The sequence below is a fragment of the Drosophila serrata genome, unplaced genomic scaffold (assembly GCF_035046125.1).
Source record: "Drosophila serrata isolate PLE 108 unplaced genomic scaffold, ASM3504612v1 contig_165, whole genome shotgun sequence".
In the NCBI taxonomy this organism is placed as follows: Eukaryota; Metazoa; Arthropoda; class Insecta; order Diptera; family Drosophilidae; genus Drosophila; species Drosophila serrata.
In genome coordinates, this window is record NW_028257063.1 from 256,538 (window position 1) to 272,110 (window position 15,573).

General features: G+C 41.9%; 1 protein-coding gene across 1 annotated transcript in view; it reads right to left on the reverse strand.

The window, feature by feature from the left end:
* The window catches only part of LOC110178249 (uncharacterized), a 43,342-nt gene that overhangs the window by 11,826 nt on the left and 15,943 nt on the right, over positions 1–15,573 (reverse strand). The gene's annotated exons all lie outside the window — the stretch shown is intronic.

The window sequence follows — 15,573 nt, forward strand, 5'->3', positions numbered from 1 at the left end:
CTTCTCAGCTGGAAGAGCTGCACAGCTGCCCCCCCCCCATCGTGATCGAGTGCTGCTAAGCATCGAATGATTGATTAGCTACAAATTAGAGGCGGACCAAAATCGTAGAATCTCAGTACCATATCCCCCATTAGCATTTGCATTGCCATGTGTGTGAGGAGAAGCCTCATTAAAACTCATCGTAGTAAATCGCACTGGCATGCGAGCAAACACTGCAATTGCGCACTTGTTAAATGATGAATAAATAGTATAAAAAGTCATCGTAACAAAATACACAACGAAATCTTTAAGAATTCTATAATTTAAATAAAGAATAGGTTTAAGGAAATAGCTATGAATAATTTATATATCAAATAAGTACAAAAATACAGATCAAGTCTTTAAAGAAACTTGCTTATGCATATATAATTAAATCAGTTAATATTCTAATATATTTTGCAAAATAATAGATACTGAATATTAAGCTCTAGTTTTCCTCAGTGCCCCCCATATAACCCACCATATGTGTGTGGGGTTTGTTCCAACTAGTTCAGGGTCAACCTGGGCTTTATAAGTCTAACGAAGGCTTAGAAGCTACTACGGCTATTGGCGAGTATATTCAGTTTTCAGTTAAGTCAGTCACTCAGTCAGCGCGGTAATTATTCAATCAGTCGACTGCATTTAATTTTCATTTATTAATTGCAATTTGTAATTGCCAACAACATTGACACAGTTCCACACAGGCGAGTTTATTTATTTACTCGCACGCCGCCGCTTACTTATCGCTGAACTTTCATTTCTGCAGCAGAGAGTTTCCATTTAAATGGCGGTACTTCCGTTTCCTTCGCCTCCCCTGCCGCCGCTGGCTTTCCTTTCCGGCAGCTGTCAGTTTGACATTTGCATGCGAGTGAACAACAGTTTCCAATTGATTAAGCAATTTGCAGTGCGACACAGAGACAGAGACGGAGACAAAGACGGCTTCATTACGATAAGGCCCAGCATTGGGATATTTTATTTTATTTTTTATTATCAGAGTCAACTTCCGCTGGCAACTATCAAAAGGCGAGAAAATAAATATATATTCATGTTTTTAACAGCTAGCACACACCCGCACACAGCCCATTAGCAGAAGAAGGTCTAATCAAAGTTTAATGGAAATTTAATTTTATTTATCAGGCAATTTCCCGAGCATCGCTCTCCTTCGTGAGAAATCAAATGAAAGCGCTTGTGGAAAACTAATTAAATGCGAACGAGCGAACGAATGGCAGACAATGAATGAAAGCGAAATTCGTGTTGAATTTAATTTACATGAATATTTGATAATTTATTTAATTCATTTGAGGATTTTCTTTTCCCTCTCTACTGCTCTCGGTTTCAGTTGCAGTTACAGTTTCAGTTTTCCTTTCTTTTCACCTCGACTTATGTAATTAAATGTGGAAAATGAGGCAATCACGGCGGGCGGCAGCAAATGAAAATAATTAGCTGGAAAAGCATATTAACATTGGCACATTGGCACACACAGCTCGCCCGGTGGAAAAATCGAAAACTACCGGAGAGCCAAGGCTCTGTTTTTTGTATTTTTTTTGATACCAGCCTCAAATTTCTGGCCCAGTCACTGACAAAGCGAATTTCTGGCTGCCACTGGAGTACGGATTAGGCCACAAAACCCATTTTCAACTTTCAATCACAGAGTTTCCACCGCCCCAGCTCCCAGCCCGAATGAGGGCATAATTACAGCGCGCTTTTCAACTTTGCCGCAGTTCTGATTTGTAATAGTAACTTTTTTTTTGTTCGGTTTTTGCTCCCTCATTGTTTTGCGGTCTTTTGTTGTTTTGGCAAAAGGAAGGGTTTCGGGGCTTCAACTAAGTACGAGCTGTGTTAATTTGGGCAGACATTTGGGGGGAATTGCTTGTTCTTCAGTCAAAAGTTGAGGGATTTTGAGTTCAAAAGATTCGAGGCAAACAGTACAGAGAAAAATTGAGTCATATAAAGATGAAATATGTATTTTTTGTGTCACTAAAAACCTAATTGAAAAATAAACACTCAGATTTATGAATTCCAGCTATTTTCTGTGTGGGAAACTTTTATAAATAATTTCTACCTCTCCTAATAAAGAAGATCGCCGTGGTGTTCTATTAAATTTCATGACACTGCCGTAGCTTTGAAATGCCATACAAAAGGCGGCTAAATAAATGCCCAAACACGCTTCTTTTTATACAACAAAAAAAAAAAAAGAGAAAAGGAGTGTATGTGTGGGTTAAAGAGACATAAAATGAAAACCAGTGGCAATAGAGACTCCCGGGCTCAGAACATGACATTCACCCGGCATTAAAATCGCAGTTGAGACTGTTTGTTTGCCGCATATATATAATATATACATACATATATATAAAACCATATAAAAATGAAAGCAAACAGCGAGACTCACAGACGGCAATAAAATATCCAAGCGAAAGAGACAAAGTCACGTTGGGTGTATGGTACTCGTGCTATATACAAAGGTGCCAGTCGTACTCAGTACTCTGAGTACGAGTACTAGTATCTGAGTGTGAGTATCTGCGTATCTGAGTGTAAGTATCTTTATGTGTATAGGGGAGTACGATTTCACACAGAGCCGCAGAAACTTCTGACCTACTAACTGCAGAAGACGGAGAGCGAGTCAGTCTCTAAACTTGGGCAACGTTTTTCCAGTTAACTGCAAAACGCTTTGACGCTTGACTGATGCCGGGAGAGACCCGAAAAAACTAAAAAAAAGATACTTTAATTCAGAGGCACCTTAAAGAGCTAGGCTAGGCTTCCTCTGGCCTCCTCCTCCACCATCCTCTGTCTTCTGGTGGGCGTAACTCGAGCACACGACTTGATAGCGCCCCGGAACGGAATTGGAGAACGGAGAACGGAGAACGGCTATCTGCCAGTTGAGTTGTCGGAGGAGTTGCCTCCAAGTCCACGTCGAAGTCAGAGTTGGCTGACACGCTCCACTCCCCCGCATTCTGGCATGAGCCAAGTGAGCTTTTAATGCGAGTGTAAAAGATTATATGGCAAAGTTGGCGCTGTCCATTGACTGCGGCGATAGATGCACTGAGAGGAAAATCTATATAGAAATACAGGTATCTTAAGGATTTTCCAAGGTTTCCATATATGTCAAAAGGTTTCTGGTAGTTGAGATACTTTATCTAAAATGGGTTTGGTATAGCTCCATCTTAAGGATTCTTAGATAAAGTATAAGTATAAGTTCTCCTTTATTTTAAGCATTAATTTTTCCTTGTGCATTTTGGTGAAATTTCGCTCAACTCTTAAATTTAGAACTCTTGCGTTGGTTGTGACACCTAAAATTAAATTTCGCTGGAAACTCGCTGGGCAGTAATTTCAGATGACACCTAAACTTTAGATGCTCCTTCAAATGAGATGTCTTTAAAATTTCGCCAGCAATTTCGTGGAAAGTACTTGCCCTGCCAGCTAAAATGTAACTTGCAGGTGGAAGAGATTTCCGATGCTTACAAATTTTGTATGCGTCCAGTAACGATTTTTGTTTAAAGTGCAACAATGCAGACAAAGTTTTGTTGGCCAGCGTTTATTGCCAATTTTTGGATGCATAAAACGCCAGAGTTGCCAGCAATTGACGCCCACGGGATGGCTCCCTGAGGGTGCATCCTGTTTCCCCACCATTGCCTGCATCTGTTCGTTGAGATCTCGGTATATAGGGCAGCGTGCCAAGTGTGTGCATGTAAAAAAAACATTGCCCACCCACCCACACACATGTATATGTATTATTTTGTGGGGGAGGGGAGAAGGACGCCTTGGATGAGTTGCTGGCCGGGAACAAGTGCCAAACATCGTGACGACAACGATGGAAACGCAGACGGAGGCTACGACAACGACAACTGGAGTCGCAGTTGCCTCGCTTCGCGTCTGAGGCATTTCTAATTTGAGATCCGTTTCTAATTTCTGGCTTTCATGTGGCACAGCCAGCCATGGCCAGCATCCGGGTTGGCAATTACTTTTACATGTTGCCGACGCGACATCACTGTTGCAGCAGCAGCAACATTGCTGCAAGAACCGCAGCCAATGTGGCGCGCTCTCTCGCAAACGCACACAGACCATAGAGGTTGGAAAACTAGGATTAATTAGGGTTTCAGTTTTACTAAAAGGCACAAAAACAAGAAATACATATAAACCTTCTCTTAGTTATAAAAATTAACTATAAATATTCCTTATAATTTATTTGATTCTCTTCTTTTGTAAGGTAAAAATCCCTAGATTTCCATTGCTATTTTCTTGATTTCCACTGTACAGACCGCTTAAGTGGCTGTGTCATTAGGCTCTTGATGCCTTTGCTGTTGCTGTTGCAGCATTTCCCGAACTGGGATCGGGTCTGACATGTATCTGTGTCGCTATATGTACGTACATAAATTAAATTCTTAAATTGCTCGTTAGCTCATCATGAGGTTTTGCTGTCGCTGGCCTATGGGCTGGGCTACAATAACAATAATCACGCTGCCAACGGCAAGCAACAAAATGGGGGGAAAAAAATAAAAAAAGAAAAATAAAGTGTATGGCAGCCACAATGTAGGTCACCATTTGCCCCAACCAAAAGTCCACAGTTTTCCACCACTTTTCCGCTGCCCAGCGATTTCCCCTTGAATCCTATGCGCTTTTAATATCGCGCAGTGGCATCTTCAAGTGATTTAATTTAGCACCCAATGGATTCTTTTGTCTCATCTCCGCTCACCAAGAATGGGGGAGCTCTGGAAAAGTTTGTGGACAAAAATTATGTGCGCCAGTGGGGAGCTATTATATTTATATTTTTACGAGAGAGAGATGCGGGCCCTTCAACTAGCACAATTTCATCACCCATGAGATGCTATCGGCGGAGTTGTCGTTAATTAGAATACATTAATGCCCCAGCGTGACAGCTTTTGTTCTTTGCCGTTGTGATTCACTGAACCCGTCGTTGTGACTCAAATCTTTATGATACAAAAGTATCCGCAAGATACTTAAGCAGCCACCAGGGGAATATCTGATTTGTAGAGATCTCGCTGCTAAAGTATCTTTGTATCTTTGTCTAATTGTTCATGCACTATTATACATACATGTTTTGCTTAATTGAAGAAGCTAGTTTTAATTGCTTAAAGGGTTGTTTTAACACTATAAAATAGCATGTTTAAGATAACAAAGGAATCTCTGTACAATGAAAGATGTGTGTAGATGAAATCTCAGCATATAAAATCCTCAAGCAAATTCCTCACAACCTTCAACCATATCCCCCCCCCCCTCGTTATATGCACTCTCATTATCATTTGTCGCTTTAATTAGGCGCTACAATATGTAAATAATTTGCAATCAATCGGAGAGGCTGTCGCTGAACCGCTTTGAACTTTTGAGAATCGATTCCAGAGCTGTGGGGGTAATATTTAACCCAAGCAAACAAAAGAAAACATATCGCAACATTTGCTGGGGATGCTCGGCATGAGGTCAACAACTCATTACGCTGTTGTTTAATAAACATTTTGTGGGGGCTCTCCTCCTGCCTCGAACCCCTTCTTAGCTTAATTACAGCGCCGTTTGAAGTGGAAGTTTTATTTGATTATGACACCTGATGACCTCGGGGTGTGTGTGCTTGGCCTCTGATGTTTGCCAAGTGTGAAAAATAAACCCCACACAAACTGAGAACATTTTTTTGGGCATCAGATGGGAATCAGGGGAACCAAGAAAATCGCTGCACAAATTGAATTTCGAATCGAATTCAAATATGCAAGAAATGCGAGAAGACCAAAGCCAATAAAAGCAAACGTCTCGAGTTATGCAAAAACTTTGGCCGACAAGCGTGAGCAATTTATTGCGGAATCCGCTCGCCAGGAATTCTCCCTTTTACGCGAAGGTCAACCGAAATGGCCAATAAAATGAAATTCCAGTACCCAGTACTCAGAGTCAGAGTCCGAGTCCAGAGCCAAAGCCAATAAAAATGCAACCGATTTGGAATCGTTGACAAATCGCAGCGACCGTGGATCGAGGGCATTACGGCGGAAAGTTTTGCAGTTTAGGGATGGATTTTCGCAATGCTCGAAAGTAAATGCTATGCGTGAGGTCCAAACAGGAGAAAAATCCTGGCAAAGGAAAACTGTAAAACCGTAACTGGATTTTCCCAACCACCCCTCCCTCAACCGGTGGCTTTTCGAGTGCCGTGGCTTCCAATTGAGTTTTTCCTTTGTTTTTGCTCGGCCATAGCCAATTTGATGCGGCGGATTTCTGGAGTTTGTTTTTACGACAAGTCCGTTGAGCTGGAGGAGAAGGAGGAGGTGGATCTGGAGGAGGAAGAGGTGGATCTGGAGGAGGCGTTCTGCCATGTAAAGGCAGCATTTTCGGTTTTCGGCTCCCTTTTTTTTTTGTTTTTCCGCCCGGAAATTGCTGCCATCGATAGCTATAGCTATGGCCGCTGTCCCTTCGACTTGAATCGGATCCTTTTTGGCCCTTGCAGACGACACTTTGGCAATTTATTTCCATTCTTTGGCTGCGATTTGCATAAGCGCCAGTCAGACTCAGCCTCCTTCTGTGCACAGAGCAAAAAAAACTTCAATTTAATTTAAATTCTTGCCTTGAATGCTTTGGTTTTACACTGAGAGATATGAATCTGAGGTTTTAGTGAGGTCTTTTTACACTTTTTAGCACTAAAAACCTTTTCAAAGTTGACCCCAAATAAATATAATGTTAAATAATCATTAAACCTTAAAATTGTTTTATATTTTACATAAATGTTAGTTTAATTATTCCCTGTGCATTTCCTTTTTTCAACCTCAATCCAACCATGAAAATTACACGGCAAAGGGAAGCCAACAGAAAGAAGTCACGAAAAGGAGCAAGATTAAGACAAATACAAATCAGTGCATAATTTTTCTATTAAACAATTTCGGGTGGCGGGTGTTCCCACCCACAAACCCACTGGACCTGGACCTGGACGTGGACGTGGACGTGGAGCACCTGGCTCTAAATTCGCAGTATGCCAGGACCATGTTTCCCTGCCGGGTCACGTGCCAGCCATCTATATATGCACGGACTTTTGCCAGAGTTTTCCCTGACGCGGACACTCCGGGGAAGTCCAGACAATCCGGACACGTTCCGCTGCCACAGCTCGACTTTTCAATTTTGACGCAGTTTATATTCAATTTTTGGCCGCTTTAATTCGATGTCGCTTAGATCGAATGCGGTTGCCATAGTCTCCTATATATATAGATATATACATAGTATTTATAGTATGAATTGTTCGCTCTTTCCGAGGGCTATGCAAATTGGCGCTCAGTGCGCGAAAGTCGAGCCAAATGAAAAGCAAAAGCCGATTGAAATGAAATACACGGCAGAAATTAAACGAATACGTGGGACACACTCTTGCTTTTTCTGTTGCTGATGCCATGTCTGCTTTTTATATGTCATACATATTCAATAACAGGCAAAATGCAAATTTGCAAATGTCGAAAATGGAAAGTGATGGCAGAAACGGAAAACAAAAAGCAGCCAAACACAATCGAGACTGCTGGAGAGAGAGGTGTCTGGTGTCTCATCATTTCGAGAATCATCAGCATTCATAGATGGCTATATCTACATATGTCCTACTAGACACGGAACATGGCTAGCAAATGAAGTCAATTGAAGGGAAATGGTTTCAAAAACAAAGGGAGAGAGTATAATATATAAAACCTGGCATATTCTCTACTATATTAAATATAAATTCACACGAAATTGGATAGTATTTCCAGCTAAACCAACTCACTTAAGCTTTAAAACAAATCCCAAAGCACCTGCTCTAATAGCTGATTAGAAAACACTTGACTTTGCACTCGACAATCAGCGCATGTTTACCATAATTCCCCCTCCCACAACCACAACCAGGGCCAAAGCCATTTGTGTGTGAGGAAAACCTGAACAAACATTTATATACATATATAAAGCACCGACTGATAGTCAAAAACGTGAACTCTCCTACACCTGAGAACGGACGATCGTTCAGCTCAATATCAAATAAAATTTGAGCTTGCATATTCATAACTCTCTGCACGAAATAATAAAAACGAACACCAAATTGTGGCACAGGCGATGATATCAAATATCAAGTGCTGGCCATAAACAACTTGACCTTGTGCACGTACCTGCAGAGCTGCAAAGCTTTTCCCTCCAGCACCGATGGACAGTAAAGCCAGGCCAAAAGCGAGGAGAAGTCTGAGCCATGCCCCATGCTCATCGATTACCAATTCACGTTCACACGTTCGGTGCGCTGGAAAGAGTTTTGTGGATCCATGGGACTGAGACTGAGACTGAGACTTGGAACTTGGTCTCCAGTCAGTGGAAATCCGCCTTGGTCATGCTCATAAATGTGGCTAATTTGCAGAGAGCGCAGAGAGACGATTGGCGATGCTTCTAAAACACCTTGCCCCCGGCACGTTGCCGGATTGTTAGCTGATTGAAATGCTGAGCTGCTGAGCTGGATTTCTTTCGTTTCGGGCAAAATTGTACCAAAGTCGTGATTCAGCTAGAGTTTCCACTCCATTCAACTCTTTTTTTTTCATTATTGACCGGCGATAACCTGCCGAATTCTGCAGAGAGACGAGAGCACCTTTAGTATTTTCGGCACGCAACTGGCCCATTACGCCCTTTGCCATTATTACCCTGCCCCATTTATTGGCCGCTCTTCTGGCAATTAGTTTTTGATTATTTGTGGATCGATGATGGCTCATTTTGGCATTAAAGAATCGCATAACCAAAAATGGCTGGCCATAACAATTACCCTTTGTATAAAGTAACGTAAAGTAATGAAGTTAACAAAGGCTGCTGCTGGTCATCACATGAGGCTGTTAAATTTTAATAGAATTTCCATAATGATAATGTGCCATAATGGGTTGCTCTTGGAGTGGAAAACCTGATTTATATCATCGTCACCAGGTCAAAAGGACGTCACAAACTAATTCATTTCGAAATTCGAATCGAATCGAATCGAGCGGATAATCATGTGAAATTTGATCATTTTTGGGCAGTGCGTGAACACATGGCATGCCAATTACTTTGGCCATAATTCTAGGCTGGATGTTGCTGCTGCGACTGTTGTTGCTGCTGCTGCTGCTGCTGCTAATGTGCAAACGAACTCAATTACGTAGATAAAATACAGTGCCAGGGCAGTGCGGCAGCAACAAGCGCAAAACAAGACAACACAAGCAAAAGCCATAAAAATGCGCATAAAGCGCAAAACTGATTGAGAGTTATATGGGAGACACATCCATACACACAGAGAGTATCTGGCAGATACTCGGGCACACGCAGCCACAGATACAGTACGCCGGGGCAAGAGTATCTCGAAACGGACCGGACCGTGCCAAGGGACATCACGCCACAGCGCATTAAAGGAAATTGACGCGGAAACGAAGCGAATAAAAACTACCCGGAGCTGGCCGCAGAAAGCAATATATACAGGGAGAAAAATATTGTTATAATATATATGAAATATGTTTAAAATTTAAGTATTCTAACAATGATGTTGAGAGATGACAGCAAGAGTGATCAAAGAACTTTGAAAAGAGTTAGGAAAAGGACTTTCTGCAAACCTTTATTTATACATTTACTGATACCTGTTTGTTTATGGTTTTGTATCTTTATAGATATGATTAATTCTACCTTTGATCTAGAGATATTCCCATTCAGAGAGCAGGAATATACTCTAAGATTTTTCTATATAAACTACTCGAAATATGAACAATTATAAATACTCCTGATACTGATACTTTTCTCTCCATGTTCCTCAGGGGGCGGTTTTGCAATGGGGGGAAGGTCCGTTTGTTCGTCCAACAAGCAATTTCCAGCTATCAACACAGACCCACACACACACACACACACACACACACTCGGCCCGATAACACACTCCCCTTTTTTCCGCAGAAAGTGCTTACTTCATTACGCATAATTTCCTGAGCCTGCGTTCAGCAACATTTTCATTTTCATGTCCATTTCCATGTCTCCCTTTTTTTTTCAACCGAATGACACAGAGAACTGCGAACTGGTCAGTCAGTCAGTTTCGCAGTGAGAATGAGTCTCAGAAAAGCAGAACCAGGGACCAGAGACCAGAGACCAGAGACCGGAGACCAGAAAGAGACTCATACCCTCGGGGGTTGCTTGCCCGCCGCCTTATCGAGGGTCTGCCAAATGAACTATGGGGCCATGGCCATGAGATACGATGAGATACGATGAGGGTGTCCATGTCCAGCCACATGTTTCAGTGTTCAGTGTTCAGTGTTTTCCTTCGTTTCGATTCGTTTTTATGTGCGGCTGGGCAAAAATTATATGCTGATTGCAGTTTGCCGATAAGCGGAACGAACCAAACGAAATTATGGCCATGCGGGCTGTACGAATATCTCTATCTCTAGAACGGACTCGAGGAGGAGGTTGAGGAGGAGTACGTTCGGTGCTCGTAAATGGAAACTAACCGCAGCTGTGCGAGATTTGCAAAAGTTGCATTGTAAAATGCAAAAATTGCATCCACTTGGCCAAGGGATAAAGCGGGAGGGGGGGAGGTGGGAAAAATGGGGCTGTAGCAAAAGGGAAAAGCTGCGGTATGTCTGCGTGTGAAAAGTCGACGCAAGTGTGCGTTTAATAGCGCTGCCGCTGCGGCTGCGGCAAAAGATACTTTTTGCACTAGGGAAAAGAAGAGGTAAACCCATCTTGGGCTCTTTAACTTGCCAAGTACTATATACACACAACACACACTTGGAGAGCACAACACAAACACATGCAGATGAAGAGCGTTTAGCTCGGGAGAAAGTTTTCTCTATGCCTTGGCTTTTGTGGCCGGGAGTTGAGATGGCATGGGATGAGATGAGAGTTGCCTTGTTTCACTGCCACTTGCCTATCTTTTCTTCTTTTCTTTTCTTTTCTTTTCCTTTCTTTTTAGCTCTTTTCATTTCTTTTTTTTCACTTTTTGTTGTATATTTTGTTTTTTTGTTTTTTGCTCATCGCCCCCTCGGCTTTTGTTTTCAGCTGTTTTGGCCACGCTCTTAGTTATTATAGCAAATTATTTGTTTTGACTTTTAGTTTGGGCCGTCAACTGACAGCAGCAGCACATTGTTTGTGTTGTAAGTTGTGTGTTGGATGTTGCTGTGGCTGCAACAGTTGCTGCTGCTGCTGCTGATGCTGCTGCCGTTTCCCAGCTGCGTCAAATTACCGCCTTTGTCTCGTGCGGTTACTTCCCATTTCTCATATTTACCATGCTCTGAGGCAAATGGAAGACTCCGGCTGAGCCTGAGGTCTGGGGAGCGGTGATTTTTCAGCATCTTCTCCATTAGTTTGGCTTATGAAAGTGCTCCGTGCTCTCTAATTACGACCCCCGGATGCCAATACTGAGGATGACGATGTTTCCAAGACATTTATAGTTGTCACTGGCAACGAATTTTCAGCAACCCCCTTCGTGGCACAAACATCACGCATACGCCGCGTGGGAGGCCAAGACAAATTGTAAGTCTCTGTTTGCCCTTGTCCTCCATCCGTATCCCAGTGTGTGTCTAAGTAATTATGAGAAACGCACACGCAAAGGAGCAGGGGGGAAGGGAGAGGGGAAGGGGAAGGGGGTTTGTACAAAAACAAGAAGTAACATAAATTATGCATTTTATTTGCTCAAGTGCTGAGGACACAAAGGATACGATACAGCCACACGCGCATTTGTTAAATGTTTTAATTAATTTACGAAACGCGCTACCAGCTTTTTTGTTGCCCTTAGTTTGCAAAGCTCTAGAATAACCAGAAAAAGAGTTTATGAAATGAGGGTAAAGACTAAGAGATACCTTTCTATGGAATAACTCTAAATAAATATTGTATTTACATATTAAAGGAAGGGAGATTTAACCAGAAACTTAACATTACTTCAAAAACATGTAAACTTGTTGGGGTTTAGGGTATCATTGTTTGTTATTAGATTCTCAAAATTAAATAATATATAAATAAACTTATTTCGTTTATCCTTTTCTCCCTTTTGTTGTCAGAAATTTAATTTAAAATGTATCTTTAAGGTTGTTTATCAAATCGGTTAATTCAAGTATTAATAGATACCTAAATTCAGGCTTATAAATCTATGAAATACCCTCTAAAACCCCCCTATTAAAGGGTACCATTACAACAAACAAACTATACAAATGTTTCTAAGCGGGGGTGTGTGTGTGTGTGTGTGTGTTTGGCAGTGTGGCAAGCAGATTTGCAGACAACGAACAAATAAGCTTTGGCAACAACTTTGACGGCAACAGCGACAACTGAAACAGCCACGAAACTGCAAAACTCATTGCACTTTAAATTGAAATCAGTGCGAGATACAAGAGGTCACCCTCCGCTCCCCCCTAAACCCTTCTCCCCGGTCCTTGACGTCCCTTCTGTATAATGGCATCCTGCTGCAAGTTTGGGTGTTTTTTTTTTTTTTCGTGCTGCCCTTTTTTTAGCGCTCGCATTTTGCGGTTGACAGTTGACACAGTGCAGTGGCAGTGGCAATGGCAGGAGCCGTATCTGTAGCTGGAAAATGGTGAAAATCGGTGGGGAAAATCGGAGCAGGAAGTAGCGCACCCCTTACCCCCTTCCCATTCTGCGCACTTGTCTGGCAATTGGTTTTGGGTAAATGCTACACTGTTTAAGCTAAAATGCTGCCATTAAAAAGCGCTTTCCCCGCCGACTGAAGTTGAGTTGAGTTGAGTTTCCTGTGCCCTCATTACGTTTGCACATTTGGTATATTGGTTTTAAATATTTAAGCGTTTGCATTTGTTGTAAACGTTAATTGAAGGCAAACATTGCCACGGATGTCAGAGGGAATGGTTGATTATTTTGGGTACTAAGAAATTACTTAAATTTTGTTATAAAAATAAGGTATCTATTAGATATTATGGTACTATATGCAAGTATCTTTCGTAAGAAATGTGTTAATTAAAAAATCAATAACGGGTGAATAGAAAGACACGCTTTCCTAAGCCTGATTAGAGGAAGTGACCATCTTAATGGATCCATCGCCGAGTGGGAGTTTCTCTGGCGATTCATAGGCAAATGTGCCCACCTACTGGCCATCGATCAAGAGATCTACGCAACCGAAAACAAGCTGAGAAATCGTTAACTTTCACCCGAAAATCTGTTGGACACAAAAGGCAGGCCAAAAACAAAAACTGGTTCGCCAAATACATATTACCTCATGGCCCAGTCAGAGGTACAAAGAAAAGATACACAGTCAGTCAGTCAGAGGCTAATTATTGGCAAAACATTTGAAGTAAGAAATCGCCGAATTTTAAAGCCTTAGTTTTAATTGCCACCTGGTGTCTGGTGGTTGGGGATTATTCAACCAAATTTGGCCAAAAATCTCGAGGGAAATTGCGCCCCCACATAAGTGTGTAATGCGGGTCAAGTGGTCTGCTTTTTAAAGCGAATTTTTTGTGCATTTTGCTAAACCGAACTCAGCTGAACCCCGTCTATATGCTTTAGTATCCCCTCTCCAAATCAATGCCACACACACACGCCCTGTTTGCCAATCCCATTGAACTCAGTTCATTGCACAAAAGCCAGCAAAAATAAAATTATAAAAGAGAGGCAGAGAGGAGGGAAGCTTAGCCGTAACATAAATTATGGACTTTTGTTTAAAACCGCAACAGCCACAAAAAAAAAAAAAAATAAAAGCACAGATAGAAAAGCCACTCTGCCACTCTCGACCAACTTGATACCTCGGATGAGGAGTTGCGGGAGAGGTAGTTACCGCGAGGGGGAATCACCTCAAGCCATTCTCCTTCCTGTCACCGAGACCCTTGTTATGGGGCAGACTGCCTCAGAGGGCACGTGTTTTCCCTGGTAGAAGTATTACTAACCGAACGATACCCTATCTTCTGGGGAGTGGCCTTTGCTTATACCTTATTTATGCGTTTATTTCAAAATGATGCCCATCATGGGAATAATTGTATTGTGCTCGGCATTCCGAATTTGCATCAAACGCCGCACATTTGTTTCGGCTCTTTTGTGCGAATTTCAGAATCTGAATTCACAATGAGTCGGGCTTTGTTCCTCGGCTCTGCCCAAGGCATTGAACTGTAATGGCCAGAACCGAAAAACAAACAGAAAATCTGCTCAAAAGCCTCTAAAAACCAGCTGGAAAAAATCAAAAGACCGAGAGAGAGAGCCAAGCCAAGTTTCCCAGCGCTCAAGGCCGGGCTCATTTATGGCAGTTAAAAACTTATTAAAACAATTTGACCACAGTTAGCAAGACTTAATTGCAGTGGCACAATTACAGGCCCGAAACCCCATTAGATTTGGCATTTTGCGGTTTTGGGGCCACAACACAGTCCCGTCCCCCGTCCCCCCAAAAAGCCAGTCCAAAGCGAATCGATTCGAATCGAATGCACTCGGGTGACAATTTAATAAGCCAGGAGATTGGGTCTGCTTTGGGCCCTTTGGCCAAATCGCATCAGCCTCGTACATATATACAATTTCCCGGCAACTCTCTCTCTATTTCGGTGACTGTTGTTCGCTGGCAACTTGTTTGCGACTTGGCCCGTCTATTTTGTGATGCTGCTGCTGCTGTTGCTGTTGCTGCTACCTCTTCTGATGTTGCTGCTGCATTTTGCCGGCTCATTTCAACTTGGCCCGAATGCATTTTCTATACAAACACAGACAGAGCCAGAAGGCCAGAAGGTAGCAGTAGCAGACGCTGGAGCTGGAGTAGACAACCGCAATTCGGTTGGGCATGGGTATGACCAGTACACGGAGAGAAATGGAAGGGGAGTTGCTTAAAAATTCGATTATAAATTTTATTTGATCGTAGAAAAGTTAAGCTTTAAATTTGCAAGCATATTTCATATTTCTCTTTAATATTTCTAGTATTATTAGGCTTCTTGCTGTCCAAAAACTCAACTATAATATACGTTCTTGAATCTTTTTTAGGTTCTAGATTTTAATTGACAATAAAAACGTAGTTTTTATGCTTATTTTCTTTATTTACAAACTGTGAAATGAAGTCAACTCAACAACTCTATATATTTTTTATGAGCAATTTAAATAAATTAAAGTTTTTAATGAATATTCAGTTGAATTTCCTTATTTACAAACTTTGAAATGAAATAGACTCAACTTTATTTATATATTTATTAGGTAATTAAACCAATTTAAGTTTTAAAAAGTTTTCACTGTACCTGAAGTCGCCTTTTACCCATATCTTTTCGACTGGAGAATGGCAACTTTTTGCTTTATTGGCTTTATTGACTTTTGGTAAGTTCTCGACTGGCTTCGCTTGGTTTGGTTTCAATTCGATTCGTTTTGCGGCCAGCTTCTTGGAGCTTCTTCTGGAGCTCTGAAGTTGTTTTTTTTTTTTGGCGTAAAGGGTATACCGGTGGTCGGTTAGTAGACTCCACTGAGTGCTGCCAGTGTTTATTCGCTTATAAAAATAAATAAACCCAACGCCGCCAAATCAGAGAAAGACCCGGAGCTGGAGACAGAGAGATAGAGAGAGAGAGGGAGAGAGAGGGAGAGAGGGAGCAGGAGCAGAGCAGGACAGAAGTTGGCAGTTGCAAGACCATAAAACTGGAAAGTTGTTTGGTCAGTTCTACCGACAACACC